At 40.4% G+C, this 25,149-nt stretch overlaps 1 pseudogene; it reads left to right on the top strand.

The window, feature by feature from the left end:
• The first annotated feature begins 13,145 nt into the window (after positions 1-13,145).
• On the top strand, positions 13,146-14,603 carry LOC110568206 (keratin, type II cytoskeletal 8-like; annotated as a pseudogene).
• The last annotated feature ends 10,546 nt before the right edge of the window (positions 14,604-25,149 follow it).

The raw sequence follows: 25,149 nt of genomic DNA, 5'->3' as shown, positions 1-25,149 counted from the left end.
CGGCACTTGGAGTCAGTCAAGGGGCACCTACGTGTTTTTCTAAAAAGGAAAAATATTAAGGGGAGCAGACTGCCTATCATCTCTGGTTGACTTTGACAATGTGTAAGTCCAATCTACGGCCATACCACCCTGAACGCACCTGATCTTTTCCGATCTCGGAAGCTAAGCAGGGTCGGGCCTGGTGAGCACCTGGATGGGAGACAATGTGTAAGTCTGCAGTATTGGTGTAAGCTTTCAAGTTTTAGGGGTTTTCTATTGTTTGCTGCTTCTTTGGCATATTTGTGAGCAGAAGGACAAGGTGAACACTGTGACTTAGGGTCACTGGAACAATTAGCAAAAGTAGGTCTTGATGTAAGACACATTCGTGGTAAGACAATGACAGCATTTCAACTTTAAGGTATTTTTCAGTTGTTACTTAAATTCTCCTGAGCTATCCATGTTTCTCTTTCCCTTCAAAAATGCTGTATTTAAATTCCTAAGAAGATATTTGCCTCGCAGGTAGAAATGTATTTTTATATGTGTTTATATGTGGCATAATGTATTGCAAGAAGGAAACCAGTTAGAGTGGTTACTTGTGTGGAATGAGATTGTGGTACAGCTAGAGAGATTCTTTTTTATTGTAATTTCCTTCCATACTGATTCAATTGTCTTTACTATATACAAGTATTACTTCTATAGTATGAAACTGAAGGAAAAACACAAAAAAATTGCTGCTGATATACCTTCACATTTTATATAATGCAAACAATAATGGTTTTGTTTTTTAAAAAAATATATGTACAGGGGCCAGGCGTGGTGGCTCATGCCTGTAATCCCAGCACCTTGGGAGGCTGAGACAGGTGGCTCACTTTAGGTAAGTAGTTCAAGATTAACCTGGCTAACATGGTGAAAACCCATCTCTACTAAAAATACAAAAAAAATTATCTGGGTGTGCTGGCATGCACCTGTAATCCCAAATACTCAGGAGGCTGAGGCAGAAGAATCACTTGAACCTGGGAGTTGGAGGTTACAGTGAGCTGAGATCATGCTACTGTACTCCAGCCTGGGCAGAGCAAGACTCTGTCTCAAAAAAAAAAAAAAAGTATACAATAGAGTTCCGCAAATTATGCCAATTTATATCTCCCTTGCTGATATTACCATATTGATTATATCTTTCCTGCCCCTCTAAAGTGTTAACACTTTGCTCTGTTCATCTTTTTATCCTTGGAGTGTTGTAGAAATCCCACAAACACTTCTGTTTCTTCTGTGAAATGCTGAGGTCTGGCATTTTTAGTTCTCTTTCTACGTCACTGGCATTCTTCATTCAAAGCTCTCATTCTGCTCTGGCATCTTCGTTCCTGTGCTTACCAAATCTACCAAACCTTGGATCAGGTATGATGCTCAACTGCAGACAACAAAGAACACCCAAGTCAAAAAGCCTTTAAAAACGGCATATTTATTATCTAACACAACAAGAACTCCAGACATAGGGCAGGTCTGGGATTGAGTAATTCTGCAGCTCAACAATGTACTTAAAGACTCAAGTAGCTCTCATATTTACTCTCTGCTTTTTCCTCAACCAAGTCTCCTTAGGCTAATGCTGCACGTGGTCCCAAGATGTTCTGTCATATTCATCACATACAGACATGACCCTGGCCTGCAGGAAAGGGAAACTTTTTCTTCTGTAAAAGACCTATTCCTGATTCCTTCAGCAGACACCTCTCACATCTCATTGGTCAGAATTGCACCAGATAAGTAGGGCAAAGTGTGAACATTTTACAGGGTCAGGGAGACATAAATCAATGCGGTAGTATCGGCAAGAGAGATATGTATGGGCATTTGCCTAAATCAGTTACTGGTGAGGGGAACTGGACACCAGGATTAGAGCAATCCTGACTGACTGCCGGGGCTGGAAGCAGCTTCCCCTGAGGTATATGGAGAATGAATCACTGAACAAATTTAGAGTTATTAGCAAAGGCAGTGTGAATGGCGGAGGGGTGCGGGAGGACATTGGAGGGTTGGATAAAGGAAATGGCTTTGGCATAGGCAACCATCAGAGTCTGTAAAACATTCTTCCGGCCTTTATTAGTTTCCATCCCTTTTGAATCTGCTAAATATTACAATCCTAAGAACAGTTCCCTTTTCCTGGCATAGCCTTGATCGTTTCTCTAAATGGGATTCAGTTTCCACTTTATTTCCAATTTTCAGGTAACCTAGAAATTTCTTTTTGTTAATTCTTAAGAGCCGTGACATAGAACAACCAAGAAATTGCAAAATGAAATTGGATTGCTTTCATGCCAAAATCTGTCTATCCATCTAGTTATCTGTCTACCTATCTCTAATTTGCCTAGGATTTAAAAGAATTCAGTTAGGGACAGGGTGAAGTCATCCAGGTTTATGTATACATGTGCTATGAGAGCACCAAATTATCTACAATGCTGTATAGGTTTTGAAGAATGCTTCATTATTTGGGCTGACTGGAAGTATGTTACTACATGGAGAAATATGCCTTTGGGTTTGTTGAGATTTTGGCATTGTTCATAGCCTATTGACATGACTGTTTCCATTCTTCACAGAGCTTTGGAGGTAGTAGATGGAAGACATGTGGTTGGAGAGTCCCAGGAATTTACACTGCACCGTGGGGAGTCCCAGTTCTTTCACACCACCAGTGAGGCGCTTGGTTCTTTACTTCTAGAGTCTGGAATATTTAAAAAGGTAATGCTTCATTTCTGATGTTTGACTCCTAAGAATAAACCCTTTAAAAAATTAAAGCACTGTAAGATAACCTGTCTAAGAAACATACTTCAAAGTAATGGTATATGTTATATATCATAAATATCATGTGTACTATGTTATATAATATGTATTCTATAATTTTCTATATAATATTTAACAATATAAAATAATTTATATAATGTAATTTACATAATTATTATATATATCATAGATAACATTATATGTCAAAGCACCATGATAAAGTATGAGCTTGGCCAGGCATGTTGGCTCACACCAGTAATCCCAGCACTTTGGGAGGCCAAGGTGGGCAGATCGCTTGAGGTCAGGAGTTTGAGACTAGCCTGACTACCATGATGAAACCCTGACTCTACTGAAAAAAATATATATACAAAAAATTAGCTGGGTGTGGTGATGGGCACCTGTAATCCCTTCTACTCAGGAGGCTAAGGGAGGAGAATCGCTTAAACCCAGGAGGCGGAGGTTGTGGTGAACTGAGATCACACCACTGTACTCCAACCTAAGCGACAAAGTGAGACTGTCTCAAAAAAAAAAAGAATGAGCTTAATGAATGAACTGACTCTGCTTTTTGCTGCCTTTAGGCGTCTTTCTCCTTTTCATAGGTGCCTTTTGCCCATGCTTTTTCCTTTTATACAAACTATGCTTTAACTCGAAGGCATACAGAGTAATATGACATCAGTATTTGGAATTAATTGTTCTTTCCTATAAAAAGCATTTATGCTTTTTCCTACTGTAATGCATTTTGAGTTATTTTATCAGTAGTTACGTCTTAATATCTAGATGCTTATACAGAAAGTTCCAACTTAATTGTATTGCCTTAAAAGAAAAGTTTTCTCCAGGGTGGGAGAGAGAAAAATGTAGTCGTGTTAACTGCATTCCTTCACTTGTGGAAAGATATTACTCATGCACTTACTTGTCTTCAGGATGGGAAAGTAGAATGATATCTTTAGTCACAGAGTAAGTGAGAGTTAGTTTAACTGCCAGGCTTGAAGGTTGTATGTTTCTTGTTATAACTTATTATAAGACCAGTGAGGGTTAATAGTGAAATATATTTGTCATGAAAGTAATTCTCTCCTCCATGCCAAAAGACATTTGCTTTAGTAATGCCACATATTAAGGGTTAAAAAAATTACTTAGTGCAAGATAGAAAGAGTTCTGGAGATTGGCTGCACAACTATGTGAATGTATTTAAATGATTGTTAAGTATATTTAATATATTGATCTGTATAATTCTGAGTAGTTAAAAATGGTTAAGATGGTAGATTTTGTTATGTGTATTTTACCACAATTAAAAATTTTTCAAGTTTGGTGATGGAAAGCAGTACATGGAAAGTTTAGTGATGGAAAGAACATGTTGAGATTATTAGCTTATGTTTTATATTTCATTAGAACATGACAAAAGTAGGTCATGAAATTCAATACAGAATGCCTTCTAATTCAAAATAGCATAATCTCATGCCAGAAATATAAAACATTTTATAAGATGTTGAATTTAAAAATCAAATTTAAATTTAAAAAATTAAGTAAACTGGCTTACTGTACTTTATACTTACTTTCAAATTTGTTTCACATTTTATTCTTTTCTCTTTATAAGAAATAATTTATAACTGGAAAAAAAAATACCTGATAAACCCAATTATCAGCCCTAGCCAGAGTTTCAAGTTGTTTTCTATATTTGTCCTTTAGTAAGTATGCATTTTATAATATAAAAAAAAAATAATTATTTGAGCACAATGCAATTAAATATCCTATAATGTTTGCTGAAGTCCAAGAAACAATTCGTGGCAGTGTTCAGAATTGGGCAAAAAATAAGTTCCTCGAGGTAGGTGGCTAGGACGGGTCTGCTGTGGCCTCCTCCCTTGCAAAAAGCTCTGGGCACTGGGCTGCCCACAGAAGCAGTCCCAAGGCCAAGCCAAAGAGGTCAGGGAAGGGAGGAGGCCAGTTGGTACTCCTGGGAAAGGCAGAGGCTGGAAGCCACAGATTAACTGGGATCCCAGTGTAGGGATGGAGCCAGAGCAGGGAGAAGAAGGGCGGGAACTTGAGAGAACAAGCAGAAGCAGAGTGTGGTTCAGGCGACACTGTCTCTAAGTATCACTGGTCAGCCAGGCGCTGTCTCTACGCTCTCCTCACTGCACCACACCCTCCGCCTCAGAAATGCTCAAAATCTCTACAACAGAAAATTAGGTTGGGATCCACTTTCTGTCTGCCTGTTGTCTCCCTCTCTCTCCCTCTCCATCATCCCTTCTCCCCTCTCTCATGCTGTCTTGGGCCCTGGCTCTCTTCATCTTTCTCACTCTGCATATCATACCAGAGCTGGGAGGAGGCAAGAGGCAGTATAACAGCCTTTCTCTTCCCCACTGATGTGTTTTAAACTCTGCCTCTTGAGTTCATGGCTGAGAGGTTTATTGGACTGTTAGAATTGCAAGACCCACCCCCCCGCCCCCCCTACACACACACCACCACCACCACCACCACCACCCTGGCCAGTATTGTTGGGAAACAAATGTTATCTCCTCTTAGATTCTGAATAGTTTATACTGACAGTGAGTTCTAGGGTGCCAGGGGCACCTCCCATGCATTCCAAATTACCCTCCTCTTAATCCACTCTCTCCAGTGAGCCTGGGCATTTCCTGTAAGATTCAGCAGATTTACTGAGGGAATTATATCCAGGACCACCAATGGCCTCCTTTACTAGGCAGAATAAATTATATCTATTTATTCAAATGAATGCTCACATTTTTAATTTGTATTAAAGCTAAGCAATTTACATTTTCCAAACAACTAGAATTTACTCATTTTTACATCTGTTCTATATGTTTTATATTATTGTATTTATTATTTTTAACACATTGTAACAACATTTTTTAAAGTTGACAACACTATATTGAATCTTTCAATTAAATTAGAAAGCAGGCTGTCCAAGGGCAGTGGTGTTTATAACTAATCGATCACAACCAATTACAGATTTCTTTGTTCCTTCTTCACTCCCACTGCCTCACTTGACTAGCCTTAAAAAAGACATTTACTATACCTGCTTGTATAAACTGAAATGTGAGTTTACAGTTACAAATACAATATTGCCTCTCAAACTTACATATACAACAACTAGGGGAAAAAGTGTAACTACAAATTAGAATATTGCTAGAATTTAAATCTTAACTAAGAAAAATCATCAGGGATTGTACATTTATTTATACAAAACAAGTTCTCCTTTAAACAACTGCATTAAATATTTAGTTGGTTTTAGCATAGAAGTTGTGTTTATTTAAAATATTTATATTTCTAACACTATTTTTTTCACGAGAGAAAAGCATAGGGAAGTGGTATCATTAAATAAAAACATATTCTGTATTATGTGACAAACATGGATTGGATAACTCTTTCTTTGCATTTAAGAATGAATTAACAGAGAGGCTGAGGCAGGAGAATCTCTTCAACCTGGAGGGTGGAGGTTGCAGTGAGCCGAGATCGTGCCATTGCACTCCAGCCTGGGTGACAGTGCAAGACTCCATCTCAAAAAAAAAAAAAGAATGAATTAACATTGTACATTATTATGTGTTTTGTTGTATTTAGTTTTATAAGTCTACTTGTATTTATCATGTTATATTTACTGCTTAACTCATTTTGGAAATGAAATGTCTTGATTCCACTATGTGGAAGTATTTCCAGGACATGAGGAAACACCCTTTATGAATTAAAATGTTTCTCTTAAAAAAAATGGAATAAGAATATTGAGTAATTATGACATCTTCAGAGAGGGCACTTGCCTTAATGAGAATTTCAAGGATTTCTAGCATAAAAATATTTTAATCTCCCTTCAATTCTAATCACTTATTTTCATCTAGAAATTGTATGTGACTATACTGATTATAAATAAAATTGTCATATTTTCAATTATTCTGGAGTCACATTCAAACAAGTAAAATGGAATAAATGGTAATTATTAATTCAAGCAAAAAAAGCTTTTTTTGCTTTAACCATTTGGATCTTTTCCTTCTTGTTGACCTGAATAAAGCTGCTGTTTCCCATTTTCTACTAGTGCATGTGTAGAAGTTTGTGTGTGTACTTTTTAGGAAGAAAAATAAGCCTCTCTTTCCCCCCGCAAAACAGAAGACTATAATTTATAGACTATTGCCAAATCAGTGCTGCTCCTTTATAAGTAAGTCACTTGTCTGAATCCTAGTTCTTGGTGATGCTTATCTGCCCCATCATTCAGGAGACATCTGTGAATCCTTAATCTCACTCTTGAGATTGGGATGCTCCCAAATCATCCAAAACAGAAAAGAATCTGCTTTATTCTCAATGATCTCAGAGACTGTTCTAACCACAATAGTTTTTGACAGCTTGTTTTGTTTTTGTTTTTTGAGATGGAGTCTCACTCTGTCGCCCAGGCTGGAGTACAGTGGCGCGATCTCGGCTCACTGTAACCTCTGCCTCCCAGGTTCAAGCAGTTCTTCTGCCTCAGCCTCACTAGTAGGCGGGATTACAGGCATGTGCCACCATGCCTAGCTAATTTTTTTGTATTTTTAGTAGAGATGGGGTTTCACTATCTTGGCCAGGCTGGTCTTGAACTCCTGACCTCAATCCGCCTGCCTCAGCCTCCTAAAGTGCTGGGATTACAGGCGTGAGCCACCACACCCAGTCTTAACAGCATTTTTCATTGCCCAATTAATCTTATAATTGTTGAGGTGGTGTGTTTGCCAGTTTCTAGCCTGGTTATTCTAATTTAGTCAATTAAGTATAGCAATTCAGTTCAAACGTTTGTTGAGGTAGCAGAGAGGAAAAACCATTTTCTAATCCTTTCATTTTTCATGTTTCCCAGGTAGATGGCTACTTTGACAGGTGATCTATCCCTCTGTTCCATTTCCCTTCCCACTCCCATTATTTCCTCTTCTCTCTCTTCATACCTGTTCCGCAAAGGTTCACTGGTGTTTCTCTCAATGCCTGATCCCCAATTTCACCTCATTTCTTAGACTAATCCAAAATATAAAGTATTTAAGGGGCTTCAGACTCATTGACCTCACTCCAAACCTGCCCCATCCCATGGGCCATGTGTTATGACTCCTCCACTGTTGGGCGGGCCTAGGACACAATACATCAGCATTGTCATAGGCCTCCCACATTGTGTCTTCAGTCACCTAGGCTGCTAATCTCACCAAGCACAGTTCTGAAGTCATCCTACAAGAAGTAAGACCTTTCTAAATCTTGATGTCCAACCCACAACCCTGAGACTGGGGCATTTGCTAACCATTGTAGTCTATTTTCTGTTGCTTATAAAGGACTATCTAAAACAGGGTAATTTATAAGAAAAAGGAATTCATTTCTTACAATTCAGGAGGCTACATCCAAGTTTGAGGGCCACATCTGGTGAGAACCTTCTTGCTGGTGGGGACTCTCTACAGACTCACAGGGCAGTGCAGAGTACTACTTGGAGAGATGACTGAAAATGTTAATGTGCTAGCTCAGGTCTCTCTGCTTTTTCTTTTAATACCACCAGTTCCCCTCCCATGATAATTTATTAACCAATTAACCCATTAGTTTATTAATCCCTGACTGAATTAGTCCATTCATAAGGGCAGAGTCCTCATGACCCAATCACCTCTTAAAGGCCCCACCTCTCAGTATTGCCACATTGGGGTTTAAATTTCAACCTGAGTTTTGGAGGGGACAGATATTTAAACCATAGCACTAAGGTTAGACTTCTCCATAGTGACTTACTTAAAGGACTTATTAGTGTCATTCATCTAAACACCTCCACACTGTATCACTGTATTCTGTCTTCTATTGGGATGTCTTTTTTTTTAAGACAGAGTCTTGCTCTGTCACCAGGCCAGAGTGCAGTAGCGCTGTCTCAGCTCACTGCAACTCCACCTCCTGGGTTTAAGCAATTCTCTTGCCTCAGCCTCCCAAGACTACAGGCGTGTGCCACCATGCCCAGTTAAGTTTTGTATTTTTTAGTAGAGACAGGGTTTTGCCATGTTGGCCAGGATGGTCTCAATCTCTTGACCTCATGATTCGCCTGCCTTGGCCTCCCAAAGTGCTGGGATTATAGGCGTGAGGCACCGTGCCCGGCCTGGGATGTCATTTTAAATGACTTGAGCCATCTGGTATGATTAGAGATTGCTGAGCCCCTGGACCTACCTTGCCCCAAATCTCTGTTTTCATCAGCAGTCAGATCTTGTAATCATTTCACTCTACTCCACTCTGGAACCTGTTCTATCCACATGGGTAAATCTAGTACCTAGCTTGATCTCTCAGCCTTTCCATAGTGTCTGCATGGTAGGAGTCCCTCTGTGCTCTATCAGTGCTCATCTAAAAGGCCAAATACACTTAGGGGAAAAAATGTAAGATAGAAAGCAATGTATATAGCATGTTATTTTTTTTTTGTAAAACAGTGGGGAAATAGTGTGTGTATACATATGTGTGTGTGTGTGTGTGTATATGTAGATGCATTAAAAAGCTGTGGAAGCATACATTAAAAACTAATAATTAGCTGCAGTAAGGTGATAACGGTGGGGGAAATGAACTTAGGAAACACAAGCCTTTTACTATGTACTTTTTAATAATTTTATTTTTGAGTTATGTGCAAGTATTGCCTATGCAGAAATTTTCTGAAGATGGAGGAGTGATTTAAGTTACATTGTGACTAAAGTTCAATTGAAATGGTTTAGGTATCCATGTCTAATTTTTTTATGACTTTCCGATGTGCTGTAAACTACACCGGTCCTGACTGCATTGTCAGAAGGCTACTGTTGTTTCCAAGTTACCTCAGGGGGCCATTCTCCTGTTTTTGCATAGACTCTTTCCCATACCTGGAAAGTCTTTCCATTTTTTGTGGAGCCGCAGACTTCTACTCATCCTTTAAGTTCCTGCTCAAACAGCTCCTTTTTTGTGATCTCTGTCCCAGGAAAGTTGTTTATTTTCCTCTGTGTTGCCACTTACCTTGAATGTGCCTTGAACTCAGTACTTATTGTACTGATTTACAAGTCTTCTTTCTTCCCAGACCAGGAAGCCCTAAGGATCAGACTGCATTTATATGACTGTAACATTATTTATAAATTTTTCATGAATGAAATGCATAGATTCACAGTTTTTTTTTAAGTAGAAAATACTGCTGTAACAAATGCACAGCATTTCAGCTCTAGTATGAATTTTACTTTTGTTTAGGCTTTCGAAGGTAGAGCAGGAAATCTCACCAAATACAAATCCATAAGCCTGGTGTATGCAGCAGAAAGAGGATGAGGCAGTTTCCAGAGCATGATACCACCCTTCTCCTCCCACACATGGAGCATGGAGTTGCCAAGATGGAGGTGAATGCATAGCACAGTGGCATAGGAAGCAGTTCTTGTCTCCAGAAAAGCCTGATATTACTGAGTGCAGCAAGAGCTGCCTTTCCGTACACACACAGGTTCACAAATTGGGCATTCTCCAGGCTGCAGGATACTGCTTTGGTATCCTAAGTATGGCATTATAGACTGGGATATGGCACACTACTTTGTTTGTCTCATAAAAGCTAAATATCTCGTATTGTATGAAAAAGATTGGTTGCCCTAATTTACACTCCCAACAGTGTAAAAGTGTTCCTTTTTTCCCACATCCTCTCCAGTATCTGTTGTCTCCAGATTTTTTAATAATCGCCATTTTAACTGGCATGAGATGGTATCTCAATGTGGTTTTGATTAGCATTTCTCTAATGACCAGTGATGATGAGCATTTTTTCATGTTTATTGGCATCATATATGTCTTCTTTTGAAAAGTGCCTGTTCATGTCCTTCGCTTACTTTTGAATGGGTTTGTTTTTTTCTTGTAAATCTGTTTTAGTTCTTTGTAGATTCTGGATATTAGCCCTTTGTCAGATGGGTCGATTGAAAAAATTTTTTCCCATTCTGTTGGTTGCTGATTCACTCTAATGATTGTTTCTTTTGCTGTTCAGAAGCTCTGTAGTTTAATTAGATCCCATTTTTCTATTTTGGCTTTTGTTGCCAATGCTTTTGGTGTTTTAGTCATGAAGTCCTTGCCTATGCCTATGTCCTGAATGGTTTTGCCTAGGTTTTCTTCTAGGGTTTTTATGGTGTTAGGTCTTATGTTTAAGTTTTTAATCCACCTGGAGTTAATTTTAGTGTAAGGTGTCAGGAAGGGGTCCAATTTCTGCTTTCTGCACATGGCTAGCCAGTTTTCCCAACACCATTTATTCAGCAGGGAATCCTTTCCCCACTGATTGTTTTTGTCAGGTTTGTCAAAGATCAGATGGTTGTAGATGTGTGGCATTGCCTCTGAGGCCTCTGTTTTGTTCTATTGTTCTATATCTCTGTTTTGGTACTAGTACCATGCTGTTTTGATTACTGTAGCCTTGTAGTATAGTTTGAAGTCAGGTAGCATGATACCTCCAGCTTTGTTCTTTTTGCTTAGGATTGTCTTGGTTATGCAGCTCTCTCAGTGTGGTGATTCCTCAAGGACCTAGAAATAGAAATTCTAGTTGACCCAGCAATCCCATTACTGGGTATATATCCAAAGAATTATAAATCATTCTATTATAAAAACACATGCACACATATGTTCACTGCGGCACTGTTTACAATAGCAAAGACCTGGAACCAACCCAAATATCCATCGATGATAGACTGGACAAGAAAAATGTGGCACATATATACCATGGAATACTATGCAGCCATAAAAAAATGATGAGTTCGTGTCCTTTGTAGGGACATGGATGAATCTGGAAACCATCATTCTCAGCAAACTGACACAAGAACAGAAAATCAAACACCGCATTGTCTCACTCATAGGCAGGTGTTGAATAATGAGAACACATGGACACAGGGAGGGGAGCATCACACATTGGGGTCTGCTAGGGGGGAATAGGGGAGGGACAGCAAGGGGTAGGGAGGTTGGGGAGGGATAACATGGGGAGAAATGCCAGATATAGGTGATGGGGGGATGGAGGCAGCAAATCACACTGCCATGTATGTACCTATGCAACAATCCCGTGTGTTCTGCACATGTACCCCAGAACCTAAAGTGCAATGAAATATGTATATATATATATACACACACATATACATATACATATATAGAGAGAGTTACGACCTAAATGACTCTCTGTAGGAGCTTGTTTAAATAAATTACAGAACCAAAAAATGAAAAAAAAAAAAAAGATTGGTTGCCTACATATAGCCAGCTTTGGAAAAATCCAGGTTATCTATATATCTATTTGTGATGTTTTCATTTGAAGGTATCACAGTCACCAGGATGTAACAGGAAAGCTCAGTGAGTGATGTTTTGCTTTCTACCACAAGTAATGTGTTGTCTTCCTTTGAGGCACTAATTGGGGGTGCTATGTATTTACATATGTATAAATAAACATATAAATATACAGCAGCCAGTCCATTTCCTGTACTAACTCAAATTAGAAGGCTTTATCTATTGTAGGGTGTTTTTTTAAAAAGAGCATGGTAATATATTTATTTTTCTTCTAAATATTTTATTTGCTTGCTGCAAAAATTTCCAAGAATACTGAAACATATAAAATAAAGACTTTAATTCTCTCCTCACCCTGAGAGGTAACTATTTTGGTGTGCCTTTCAGGGTGAGGAGAGAAAAAAGTCTAAATTAACTAAACAGAGTTAGTCCATTTGTGGGTTGTTTTTTTTTTTTAACTCAGGAATCTTTGTGATCATCTTTACAAGCCAGTCTCTACAAATATCCCTCTTTAGATTGCTGAGTAGTGGTCCATATGTATAATATGATCTTTACCAAAGATTGGTAGACTATTGGATAGTTTACCAATCTTTATTTGTGAACATTTGAGTTGCTTCTACATTTTGTTTTTCTTTTATAAACAGCACCATCTCTGTGCTTTTTTTAGTCAGTTATATTTGCGGGATAAATTCCCTAGAAGTAGAATTGCTGAATCAAAAGCTTGCTTACTTTAAAGTGTTATAGACACTGTCAAACTGCCCATTGAAAAAGGTTTATCAACTTACACTTCCAACAGTAAACATGTTTATTTTCCCACCACTTTATGAGTGTTATATATGATAAATTTTTTCATTTTGCCAATCTGTTGGTAGCTCGTTATTTAAATTCGCAGTTCTTCAACTAAGAATGAGTCTGAGCTCTTTTGTACATTTGTTGGCCATTTGTATTTCTTCACTGAATTATTCTTTCATGTTCTTTGCTCATTCTTGTACTGGTTGTTTACCTTGCTGAAGATATTATGCTAAAGTGATAATCACTGGTATTTAGAGTTGATCAAAATTATATTTTTATATGGGACATTTTTATCTTCTTTTTAATTTTTTTAAAAATATCTTAGTGTTCTGTTATCCAGTCAGGGTTTAAATTTGTTGTGTGTTTATGGGGGTGGGGGATTGTGAGGGGTAAAAACTGTAATGAAAAACCCAAAGAAGCAGCTTCTCCGCTCCTTCTGGAATCTGTCTCTGGTTCAGCCCGCCTGCCTCCACTCCTGCCTCCACCATGTCCATCAGGGTGACCCAGAAGTCCTACAAGGTGTCCACCTCTGGCCCCGGGGCCTTCAGCAGCCGCTCCTTCATGAGTGGGCCCAGTGCCCACTTGAGCTCCCGAGTGAGCACCATAGCTTCCGGGGTGGCCTGGGTGCAGGCTATGCTGGGGCCAGCGGCATAGGCATGGGAGGCATCACCGCAGTCACCATCAACCAGAGCCTGCTGAACCCCATTAAGATGGATGTGGACCCCAACATCCAGGCCATGCGTACCCAGGAGAAGGAGCAGATCAAGACCCTCAACAACAAGTTTGCTTCCTTCATTGACAAGGTGCGGTTCCTGGAGCAGCAGAACAAGATGCTGGAGACCAAGTGGAGCCTCCTGCAGCAGCAGAAAACGGCTCGGAGCAACATGGACAACATGTTTGAGAGCGACATCAACAACCTGAGGCGGCAGCTGGAGACGCTGGGCCAGGAGAAGCTGAAGCTGGAGGCGGAGCTTGGCAACATGCAGGGGCTGGTGGAGGACTTCAAGAACAAGTATGAGGAAGAGATCAATAAGCGTACAGAGATGGAGAATGAATTTGTCCTCATCAAGAAGGATGTGGATGAAGCTTACATGAACAAGGTAGAGCTGGAGTCTCGCCTGGAAGGACTGACTGACGAGATCAACTTCCTCAGGCAGCTGTATGAAGAGGAGATCTGGGAGCTGCAGTCCCAGATCTCCGACACGTCTGTGGTGCTGTCCATGGACAACAGCCGCTCCCTGGACATGGATAGCATCATCGCTGAGCTCAAGGCACAGTACGAGGAGATTGCCAGTCGCAGCCAGGCTGAGGCGGAGAGCGTATACCAGATCAAGTATGAGGAGCTCCAGACACTGGCTGGGAAGCACAGGGATGACCTGCGGCATATGAAGACTGAGATCTCTGAGATGAACCGGAACATCAGCCGGCTCCAGGCTGAGATCGAGGGCCTCAAAGGCCAGAGGGCTTCCCTGGAGGCCGCCATTGCAGATGCTGAGCATCGCGGGGAGCTGGCACTCAAGGATGCTCGTGCCAAGCAGCAGGAGCTGGAGACCGCCCTGCAGCGGGCCAAGCAGGACATGGCACGGCAGCTGCGTGAGTACCAGGAGCTGATAAATGTCAAACTGGCCCTGGACATCGAGATCGCCACCTACCGCAAGCTACTGGAGGGCGAGGAGAGCCGGCTGGAGTCCGGGATGCAGAACATGAGTATCCACACGAAGACCACCAGTGGCTATGCAGGTGGTCTGAGCTCTGCCTATGGGGGCCTCACAAGCCCCGGCCTCAGCTACGGCCTGGGCTCCAGCTTTGGCTCTGGCGTGGGCTCCAGCTCCATCAATCGCACCAGCTCCACCAAGGCTGTGGTTGTGAAGAAGATTTAGACCCACAATGGGAGGCTGGTGTCCGAGTCCTCTGACGTCCTGCCCAAGTGAACAGCTGCAACAGCCCCTCCCAGCCTGCCCCTCCTGAGGCTGCCCCAGAACCCGGGAGGGAGGCTGCTGTGCAGGGGAGCACAGTGAACAGGAGACCCACCCACTCAGCCCTAGTCCTCAGCCCACCCTCTCGGGGAGTTTACTGCCTGGGGACCCTCCTTGCCCATGCCTCCAGCTGCAAAACAATTCAATTGCTTTTTTTTTTTTTTTTTTTTTTTTTGGGTCCAAAATAAAATCTCAGCTAGCTCGGGGAAAAAAAAAAAACCGAGAATGCTACTATGCCTTTACTCTAGGGGTGATATCCAGAGATGAGGGCAAGAGTGGGGCTTTTGAAATCATGTTTTTTGGTTACTCACATGCAATTGAACTAAATGAAGTTCTCAGTAGAGTAACTAAAACGCTCTTCCCTCTCACTCACTCCAGTTCTGCACCTGCAACTTTCAATCCCTTTGTTTTTCTTTTTCTTTTCAATTTTTTTTTTTCTTGAGAGAGAGTCTTGCTGTGTCGCCCAGGCTGGAGTGCATGCAGTGTCACGGTCTCGGCTCACTGCAACCTCTGCCTCCCAGGTTCAGGCAATTCTCCTGTCTCAGCTTCCCAAATAGCTGGGATTATAGGTCCCTGTTACCACGCCCGGCTAATTTTTGTGTTTTTAGTAGAGACAGGGTTTTGCCATGTTGGCCAGGCTGGTCTCGAACTCCTGACCTAAGGTGATCCACCCACCTGGGCCTCCCAAAGTTCTGGGATTACAGGTGTGAGCCACTGCATCTGGCCTTCAATCCCTTTGTTAAAGTGAATTTCTTGCACTTAACATGAAAAGTATTTACAATTGCCTTTGATTCAAAGCATCAGGAACTGAAAACACTTAAATCCTTTGGGATCCTATTTCCAGCTTCGATCAAGACAGGTCCCTTTCCTCCAGGAATACTTGAGTGGTGATCACCCTAACCAGCTGCCCATCTTGACGTAAGGAATTGTTAATGATTCTAAACCATGGGGCAAATACAAAGCTCTATATAAGTGGTAATTACTGTTATTGTTCTCTGACATCCTTACATTTCAAGCTAAGCTCCTTCCAGCAAATGTAGTACAGGAGCAAATTAAAGCTCTGGTGACATCATCCCCGTAATAAAGAGGAGTCACTGGCCAGTGATGCTCATTTGTGTTCCTGAGGCCTTCGAGAGAGGATCGTGTCATCATTTTGGCTGGAGAGATGAAAAATTGGGGATTTGTCTTCTTTTGAGTTGATATAGGGTCATTCCTAATAGTGATAGAATATTTGGTTTGGTCAGAAATCTGTCACTGGGGTTCCCTTCTGTTGCCGAGAAAAAAGGCCACTGGCTGCAGTGACTGCATTTGGAACTATTGGCACCATATTGGGATGCGCATGTAGCTCCAGACGCTCCAGCTCTCCTATAATACTTTTTGTCCTCTCTTGGGAAAAATTGGAAGGCTGATCCAATCCAGAACCTCCATGGGGGGTTCAACCTGCTGTGGGTGTGGCTGTGGCAGGTGCAATGGGTGTGCTAACAATCGCAGCAGGAACCTTGACTCTCGGCTTAGGCGTCCTGACTCCTGGAATAGATGTGAAAATCCCAGAAACAGGTACTATGACCGGGATCTTGAGGTAAGTCCTTGCTGAAGAATTTCTGAGTCATTGATTTGTCCAATATTTCTTTAGTGATGTTTGAGTATGTGATATATGATTGTGAATCACCATGTTTTACTATTATGCAAGGCTAACAAGATATTTCAGTCTCATATGTTTGAAAATATCCTGGCAACTATCTATTAAGATACTCATTTAGCTATTCTTTTTTTTTTTTCTGAATGTTAAGCAGTGTTTTTGCAATTGGTTAGAGTTTAATAACTAGCAAAGTAAGTAAAAGTAGTTCCTGCTGAGTTACGTTCTCTGAGACTTAGCCCTGTCTTACACCAAGTTTTTCAGAACCTCTAATGCTGGAGAAAGAGCCAAACTACTTTATATTCTCTCAAAAGCCACTTTCCTCTGGGCTGGGCTCATTTGCAGCATACCAAGTTCTTATTTGAATCAGATCGTGATAAATCACATAAAGATGCTTTGAGAAGTGGAATAATTAGTTTAAGATTCTGCATCAACAGCTCATAATTGCTTTGTGTATGCTGGACTTGACAGGTGATGTTTTCTTAAGATTGAGTGGTGAATCAAGGTCTTAACCCAGACTTATTATCCCCAATTCCTGTTTGTAAAAGCTAATGTGGCCAGGCTCAGTGGCTCACACCTGTAATCCCAGCAGTTTGGGAAGCCAAAATGGGAGGATTGCTTGAGGCCAGGAGTTTCAGACCAGCTTAGCCAATAAGCAAGACCCTATCTCTACAAAAAATGTTAAAAATTAGCCAGGCAAGGTGGGACATGTCTGTAGTCCTAGCTGTTTGGGAGGCTCAGGCAGAAGGATCTCTTGAGCCCAGGAGTTCAAGGTTGCAGTGAGCTAGGCTGGCACCAGTGCACTCCAGCCTGGGTGGCAGAGCAAGACCTTCTCTCTAAAAAACAGAACAAAACAAGCCAATGTGCTGTTTTAGTATTAAATCTTCTGTGCTATTGTGTAAAATGGGAGGTGGCCATCACCACCAGTGTGAACTCACCTCTGATGCTTGTTTTTCCCTCTCTTCTCTACCTGAAATAGTGTATGTTTGCTTTGTTTTGCACATGATGCCTTTGAAGCTATTGAATGGAATGTATAGAATGTATATCACCCTAGTTTTGTGATGTGCTCTAGGAAAAAGCGTGCCCTGTAAACTTATGATCTATTCTTTATTTTCTCTCTCAGGGTGCTGATTATCATATAACCCATAATTTAATGAAATAGGTAACTGATTTTAAATATGTGTTTGTATGTGTATAGATATGTGTTTGTATCTACATACACACACACACAAAAGCACACTTTTGAAAAACATCTGAATGCTGAAGTCATAGTTGGAGATGGAATAAAATATTTGATGTTGGCAGTTTGTTGATCATATAGTCAGATGAAGCCTGTGGTTGTCTCTTGCATTTAAGACTGCAAGAAAGGGATTTAGTATTTTAATTATTCTGTTTATTCCCATGACTACTGATTTTACTGTCATTTTCTGTTAGTGGACCTTTCATGTCACTCTGCCATTGTGTGATGACTCTTTCTTTTAGAAGCTGTAGTCAAATACCAGCTATAGAGAGGCCAAAAAGTCACTATGCATAGATTCATGTCCATTGCTAATTATTGGTTAATTATCAGTTACCATATATATTTTAAAGAATTTTCAGTCACATGGAAGAAATCTCCAGAAGAACATGGGGAAAAACTAAAATTTGTGAGTGCAGGACAAATGGACAACTGTAACTTAAATGTTTAGAGTCTTTGTGACAACTTGTGGTTATGAGATAGCTCTCAATATGACAAACACAACCAACATGAACAATTGCAAAGCAACCTGGGTCTTCTCAGTAAACACTGGACTTGTCAAATAGAATGCCCTGCTTGACTTCAAACAAAGGTCTTAGAAATCTGAAAGTTGATGTGCTATTCACCGAATAAGATCCTTAAATAATGAGAACTTTTTCCTATTTGATTTCGTTTCACTGGAATCTTAAAATGAAGATTTCCCAACTTAAAAAATGGGAGAAGTAGGGACCGTTTTGAGCATTGATGCTGTAACTCCTAATTTAAAGCATTTAAATGTGCAGAGGACTTTGCCCTTGGCTTTCTCTCATAAACTTTGCCTCAGATAACTAAAAAGAGTATCAAAATACTTCTTCTAAGAATTAACTTCTAAGAGTTTAGAGAATTAAGTGATGTTTCACCAAAATATGTATGTTAACTCAAAATACTGAATTTGTTCAGATATTTTACAAAATGACAATATACATCATAAAAATAAAAAACATCTTCTTTGCTTTTCTATTTTATTTTAAAACTGCACTAATCCAAACTGGCAATAGTAATCCAGTAAGTATCTGTGAATACAAAAAATATACCTGATCAACATTTATTCATCTTTAAAACTCTGATTAAATATTATCTTATTTGCAAAGTTACCCTAATTTCCAGCTGGCATTGTCTGACATCTCCCATCTTCTCATGGAATTTTGTAATATCTCTAGTAATTTATCCACATTATTATTTAGAAATTATATCTCTTCGCCTCGAGACCATTAGCTTCTCTTGGGCAGGGAATTAGCATCTTATTCACGCCTATTACTGTGCCTGGCATATAGAAGACTGTAAAACTGAAGTATAAAGCATTGAAAATGGCCAAAAGACAAGAGCTCTGATTTCAGCTCTTCTCCAGACGGCCTGTGATGTCTTAGGTTAAGTCATTCATCCTTTCTGGGCATCAGCTTGTGTATCTATAAAAGAGGGAGTGGCAGTTGGATTAGATAGTGCTCTAGACATCCCTTTCAGGTAACTCAGAGCTATGACAGGAGGAAGGAGGAAGCCGATGGGAGAGGAACTCAGGCTTGCAAACTCTATGCCATGTCTTCTCTCAGAGAAACTCATCTCTCATCTACACAGATGCTTGAATCTGTGTAGATTTCTTTGGAATAAAATGTGCTGCTGAAAAAAGTCTTAAAAACAACTGGACTAGGTTATGTACAATATTCTTCTACCTCTATGATTTTATATATCTATGATTTTATGTAACAGTTTTATTTATCTCATTATTGTGTTGCTTTTTAAAGGAAACTTTATCACATTGCTATCATTAGCTTGTTATTTATACCCCACCCTCTCAAACACAGGTCTTTTTTTTGCTCTTTTTTTACTTAGTCAGCTTGTCTTTTATATCTTGTAATTATTCTTTAAACCTGAACAAATTGCCCATCCCTATTGCATTTTCTTTAGTTTGTAGAATAAGTCAAATTTAATGAATTGTTTTGAATTTTATTCTTTTCTATCTGTGCATTAGCAACTTTAAATATCTAGATTCATCCCTTCCTTCTAGTCATTTGTAAAGTCACTGAATAGAATGATATTCAAGATGAAAAGACTTGGGGCAGGGGCATTTGAGCAAGTTAGTATTCTGACCTTCCTATCTTGCTAGCTGATCTTGCAAATGAGTTGTCTTCTCTACCTTCATGTCTTTTAAAAAAGAATATTTGAAATAGCAAATATTTTCAAGGTTACGAGTAAATATTCAGTGGCTATCACCCAAAGTACTAAGTGCAGCCTCCCATGTTTTCACAGCATAAATAGTAATGAAGGAATTAGTAGGTGGATTACAGGAGAAACAGAATGGAGCGCCAGAAGGTCAAAGTATATAAATAAGGAAAGGGATTCAAGTATCATGTGCTCAGCATTCATTCAAAGCTCACTGAAAGTCTCCAGTGCTTCTGCAATTTTAATGTTAACATTCTGCCAGTGGCTTATCCTTTGTTCCTTATGTTTGCTACATGTGCTATTTATTTATTCACTTCGTGCTTGCTAATGAGGTGCCTTGGGAGTTTCTTCTTTCAGCAAAAGTGGAAGGGAATGAAAAAGGAATTGTTGCAAGTACATTGACTGACTTCGTTACATAAATTACCAACAACTTAATCAAAACCAAGCCTTTAGAAATGAAAAATAAACTAATTTTACTTACGAATTAAAAAAATAGTATATTTAGTTGCATTTAATACTGTGTTTGTTCTGTCTTACATTAGGAAAGGTATCAGAATTAAGGTACCAACCAGTTGAAGACATAAGAGAACGAGTTAAGTTGAATGTGTTTGGCAACAGAGAATAGTACAGAAAGGAACCTTAGGAAGAATTTTTTTTTAGGAAACAGTGTGGAGTAGACACCATCTTTAAATTCAGACAAAGAAATTGCGTAAGATCTTGAGCAAAGACATATTTGTGAAAAATGAAATATTTCAGAAACAGGGCATTAGTATTTCTGATATGATGGAAGAGTTGGGTATACAGAAATAAAAAGCTTTGAAAGCAGATGGGAACTGAAATCTCAGAAACTGAGAGGCTGCTGAAGCAGTATGGGCTTGTATTAAGATAGAGGCTGTTGAGTGGGATGAAGTCAAGAGATTTCATGATAAATTACATGTAGGAGCAAAAGTGGATAGAATAAAAAGATTTTAATATTTCAGTTTAGGAAGCCAGAAAAATGGTGTTTCTGGTAACAGATGAAATTCTTGACTGAGCACAGTAGCTTATGTTTCTATCAGCACTTTGAGAGGCTGAGGCAGGAGGATCCCTTTAGCCCAGGAGTTCATGACCAGCATGAGCAACGTGCTGATTTTGGAGAGATCTTGTCTCTTCAAAAAATAAAAAAATTAGCCTGATGTGGTGGTATGCACCTATGGTCCCAGCTACTCAGGAGACTGGGACCTCTGAGGCAGGAGGATTGCTTGAGCCCAGGAAGTTGAGGAAGTGAGCCCTGATCATGCCGCTGCACTCTAGCCTGAGCACAGAGTAAGACCCTGTCTCAAAAAAAAAAAAAAAAAAGAGAAAGAGAAAAGAAATTCTTCATAAAGGGAACCTGCTTGCAAGGACAAATCCATTTATTCTTTTAAGAAAATGTTGACTTTGAATAGTAACTTGAAAACTAGGTAGAAAGTTTTAAGAATAACAGAGCAGTACAGAGAAATAAATTTAGAATATCGTCAGAACAAATTAGAGAAGACTTTCAAAGCTTTTTCTTTTACTTTTTTTTTTTTTTTTTTTGGTAAATTAATGTCAAAATTCATTTGTCAGCAAAATCTGACCTGAACTGATATGAGGTAATTTATTGCCTTTAATTGTCCCACCTAAAGAGTTACACATTTTTGCTGCAGAAATATTGATATATGATAGATGCATATACTACATTTCAAAAATCTGAATATTCCCACTTTTTAAATACTTCTGGCCCCAGAGAGCTTTTCACCAAGGATTGTGGACCTGAAGTAAGTTTAGAGAAACAGTGGCAGGGAGGGAGTCTTAAATGGGGGGGTCTTACAGAATCACACATAGCTGGGGGTCATCTATAAGTGTTGAATAAATGATGAGAGTAGAATAAATGATTAAACTGAAAAAAGAGACACATGATACTCAAACCAGTAGAAAGTAAAAGAGGAAATTCAAGAAATCGCTAATGAAGAAGATATTGGATTTGGCAAGAAGGAGGCTATTTTTTGAATCTGTCCGGCTCTTGACGGTTTGGGAGTCAAGGAAGATAAGCAATAGGAACTGGAGCAGGAGCCTGAAATTTATGTACAGGTTGAAAGAGGGGCAAATCCTGGGAAGGGAAAGGTTAATGGCTGTCCACGGGGCAGCACAGTTAAGGGAAGGGCTGCATGTTAAGATGGGACAAACTAGGCAGTCTTAGAAGCTGGTGGGAAGTCATCAGGAAATTGATGGGCAAGATGAATTAAACATCATGAATCTAAAACCCAGATGTGTGCAAAGTACTATTTGGCCATGACTGTCTTCTTATTTAACACAATCTAAAACTTCCCAATCCACAAAAATGTGAATTAGCTGGGCATGATGGCATGTACCTCTAGTCTCAGCTACTAGCGGGGCTGAGGTAGGAGAATCGATTGAACCCACTAGGTGGAGGCTGCAGTGAGCTTTGATAGTGCCACTGCACTCCAGCCTGGGTGATAGAGTGAGACTTTGTCTCAAAAAATAAAAATAAAATAAAATTTAAAAGTGGCATCTTTTTTTTCTCCCAGCAAACATGTAGATGTGATACATGAAATGCACACAAAAAATGATTTGTCATTATCTTTCCCAATAATGTGCAAGTAGTGATTCCAGAGCCATCTAAAGACAAATCACGACATTGTAAGGGTCTCCTAATTGGTCTCCTTGCCCTCTTCTTTTGTATTCTTACTCCTTGTGATGCTTTGTGCACAGAGCAGCCATCTTTTTATCTTTTTATAGGATAAATCAGATCCGACTACTCCTCTGCGTGTATTTCTCCCAGTGCTTTCACACACTTGGAAGAGAGAGTTCTATCTCTTTGTGGGTTTACAGGCCCTGCAAAGCCTGGCTCCTGTCCCTGCCGAACTCGCGCTCTCCCCACCACTCGCCCCTCACTCTGCCCCAGCCACAGGGAAGCAGTTACCTGAACATGCAGAGCCCTTTCTTGCCTTAGGAATGTGGTATTAACCTGTTGGCTCAGCCTAGAATGCACTTGCCTCCGTCCTCACAGAACTGATTCCTTCTTATCCTTCACATCTGCTTAAGGTCACCTCTATAGAAAAGCCACTCAGACAGGACTGCCTCAACCTACATGAGTAGCACATATCTGCATGGTACATATTAGTGTACGATGTTTTCCTGCTTGTTTGTTTATTGTCTTTCTCTTCTACAGTATAAACTCCACGAAGCAGAGATTTTTGTCTCTTGTTCATTGCTGTATCCCCATTCCTACTACAGGATCTGGCACATATTAGGTGCTTGGTAATTATTTCTTGAAGGAAGAAATGTTTTCTCTGTACCTTTTATTTTCAACTTAATTTCTTTTATTTTTCAAGGACTAAATACTTAGTAGGTATTCATGAGTTTGTTCAATTTTTTGATTTGGTTTGATTTATTGATTTCAATTTGACACAGTAAATAGAGGACACTGCTTCTCTTTTCTATAGTTTTGTAATCGTTGGTATTAACCATTCCTGGGCAGTCAAGTCCAAAACCTGTTTTGTTCCCTTGTGGCACAATCTTCCCATCTGCTGCTCCACTTAATGGCATTAAAAGAAAAAAAATCTTTCTTTGTAGCTATCTTACATAACAGAAAGTCATTCTTTTTGTTAGGATGAAGTTTTGTAACCAACAGCTTTGGCAACTCTGCCCCAAGGCCCATGAAGACTTAGTATGATGGGAAGACCTGGGAGAGTTACAGGCAGAGGAGTAGGAGATCTCGTTTATGTTATGGGGCTGTAACTTGTGCTGGGAGAGTAGGGGGCAGGGAGTGCAGTGCCTCTGCTGAGCATTCAGGCTGCCAGGCCAAGTCCTGATGTTTCCTCTGGGACAGGGCGCTTCTCTTCTCCCTTTGGTCCCCGAGGTGTGGGTGCAGTCACTCCTCTCCAATCTGCCCAGCAATAACCTGGTAAACACAAGGTTCTGTGACACACCCAGAAGAATTTTAAATAATTCTCAGGGCCAGATGCGGTGACTCATGCCTGTAATCCCAATACTTTGGGAGGCTGAGTAGGGAGGATCACTTGAGCCCCAGGAGGTCAAGTCTGCAATGAGCCATGTTCACTCTACTGCACTCCAGCCCGGGCAACAGAGCGGAACCCTATCTCAAAACAAAAACAACTCTCGGCCTGCCATGCCTTCACTGGACTGACTAAAAATTGGCTATACCTAAGAAATATGAATAAAAATTAGCCGGACGTGGTGGAGGGTACCTGTAATCCCAGCTACTCAGGAGGCTGAGGCAGAGAATTGCTTGAACCTGGGAGGTGGAGGTTGCAGTGAGCCCAGATCACGCCACTGCACTCCAGCCTAGGTGACAGAGCAAGACTCCATCTCAAAAAAAAAAAAAGAAAGAAAAAAAAATACTTCTGTACTATAAAAAAAAATCAGTCTAGAGTAGAACGTGAAAGCAAGTATATAATCATAAAAATGAAGAAAGGTAGATCTATGTAGACTGCCTTTCTCAAAGTAATTGACACAGATGCGCTGTGCTCTAACACAGTTTAATTAATGTGTATCTCTTTTTTTTTTTTTTTTTTTGAGACAGAGTCTCGCTCTGTTGCCAGGCCCCAGGCTGGAGTGCAGTGGCACAATCTCGGCTCACTGCAACTTTCGCCTCCCAGGTTCAAGCAATTCTCCTGCCTCAGCCTCCCGAGTAGCTGGGACTACAGGCGCACGCCACCACGCCCAGCTAATTTTTGTATTTTTAGTAGAGACAGGGTTTCACCATGTTGGCCAGGATAGTCTCGATCTCTTGACCTCGTGATCTGCCCACCTTGGCTTCCCAAAGCGCTGGGATTACAGGCGTGAGCCACCGTGCCCGGCCATGTGTATCACTCTCGAAGGGCACATCGCCAGCCTGTACCATGAAGCGTCTTTAGAGTTGGCACTGTACAGTCATTAATTACATGAGCCCCTGAGTTGGGTATCATTATCCCTGCTTTGCAAACAGGGAAAGCCAAGGGTGTTGGTGCCTAGACTCTAAGCAGTGTGTTGCTGGGCTCAGTAAAGAATCCTGGAATTTCTGACTCTTAGCCTGAACTTGGGTTTCTTGCACTGTGGAGTCAATATATTATTGTAGACAACCAAGTGGAAATAACCCAAATACACATTGTTCTTGCAGTATTTCAGCCCCACCCTGTGGTTTTCTACATGAAAGGAGACTGCTCTCTGTTTGGCATGTTGGAGGGCTGTAGGAGATGGACTGTGGAGGGCAAGGAGGAGGATGGCATGGTGAAATGGAGGGGAAAGGCGTCGCATGATTTCTGGTCTTTAGGGAGGCTACCTAAGCTAGGTTTCTTGAGAATGATTCTAGTCTACAGGCTGAACATGCAACTTACCCTTTCCTTCCAGAATACTTC

The sequence above is a fragment of the Aotus nancymaae genome, unplaced genomic scaffold (assembly GCF_030222135.1).
Source record: "Aotus nancymaae isolate 86718 unplaced genomic scaffold, 86718_ANA_hifiasm-v0.15.2.pri h1tg000040l, whole genome shotgun sequence".
Classification (NCBI taxonomy): domain Eukaryota; kingdom Metazoa; phylum Chordata; class Mammalia; order Primates; family Aotidae; genus Aotus; species Aotus nancymaae.
This window is presented reverse-complemented; position numbering and strand designations above follow the sequence as displayed.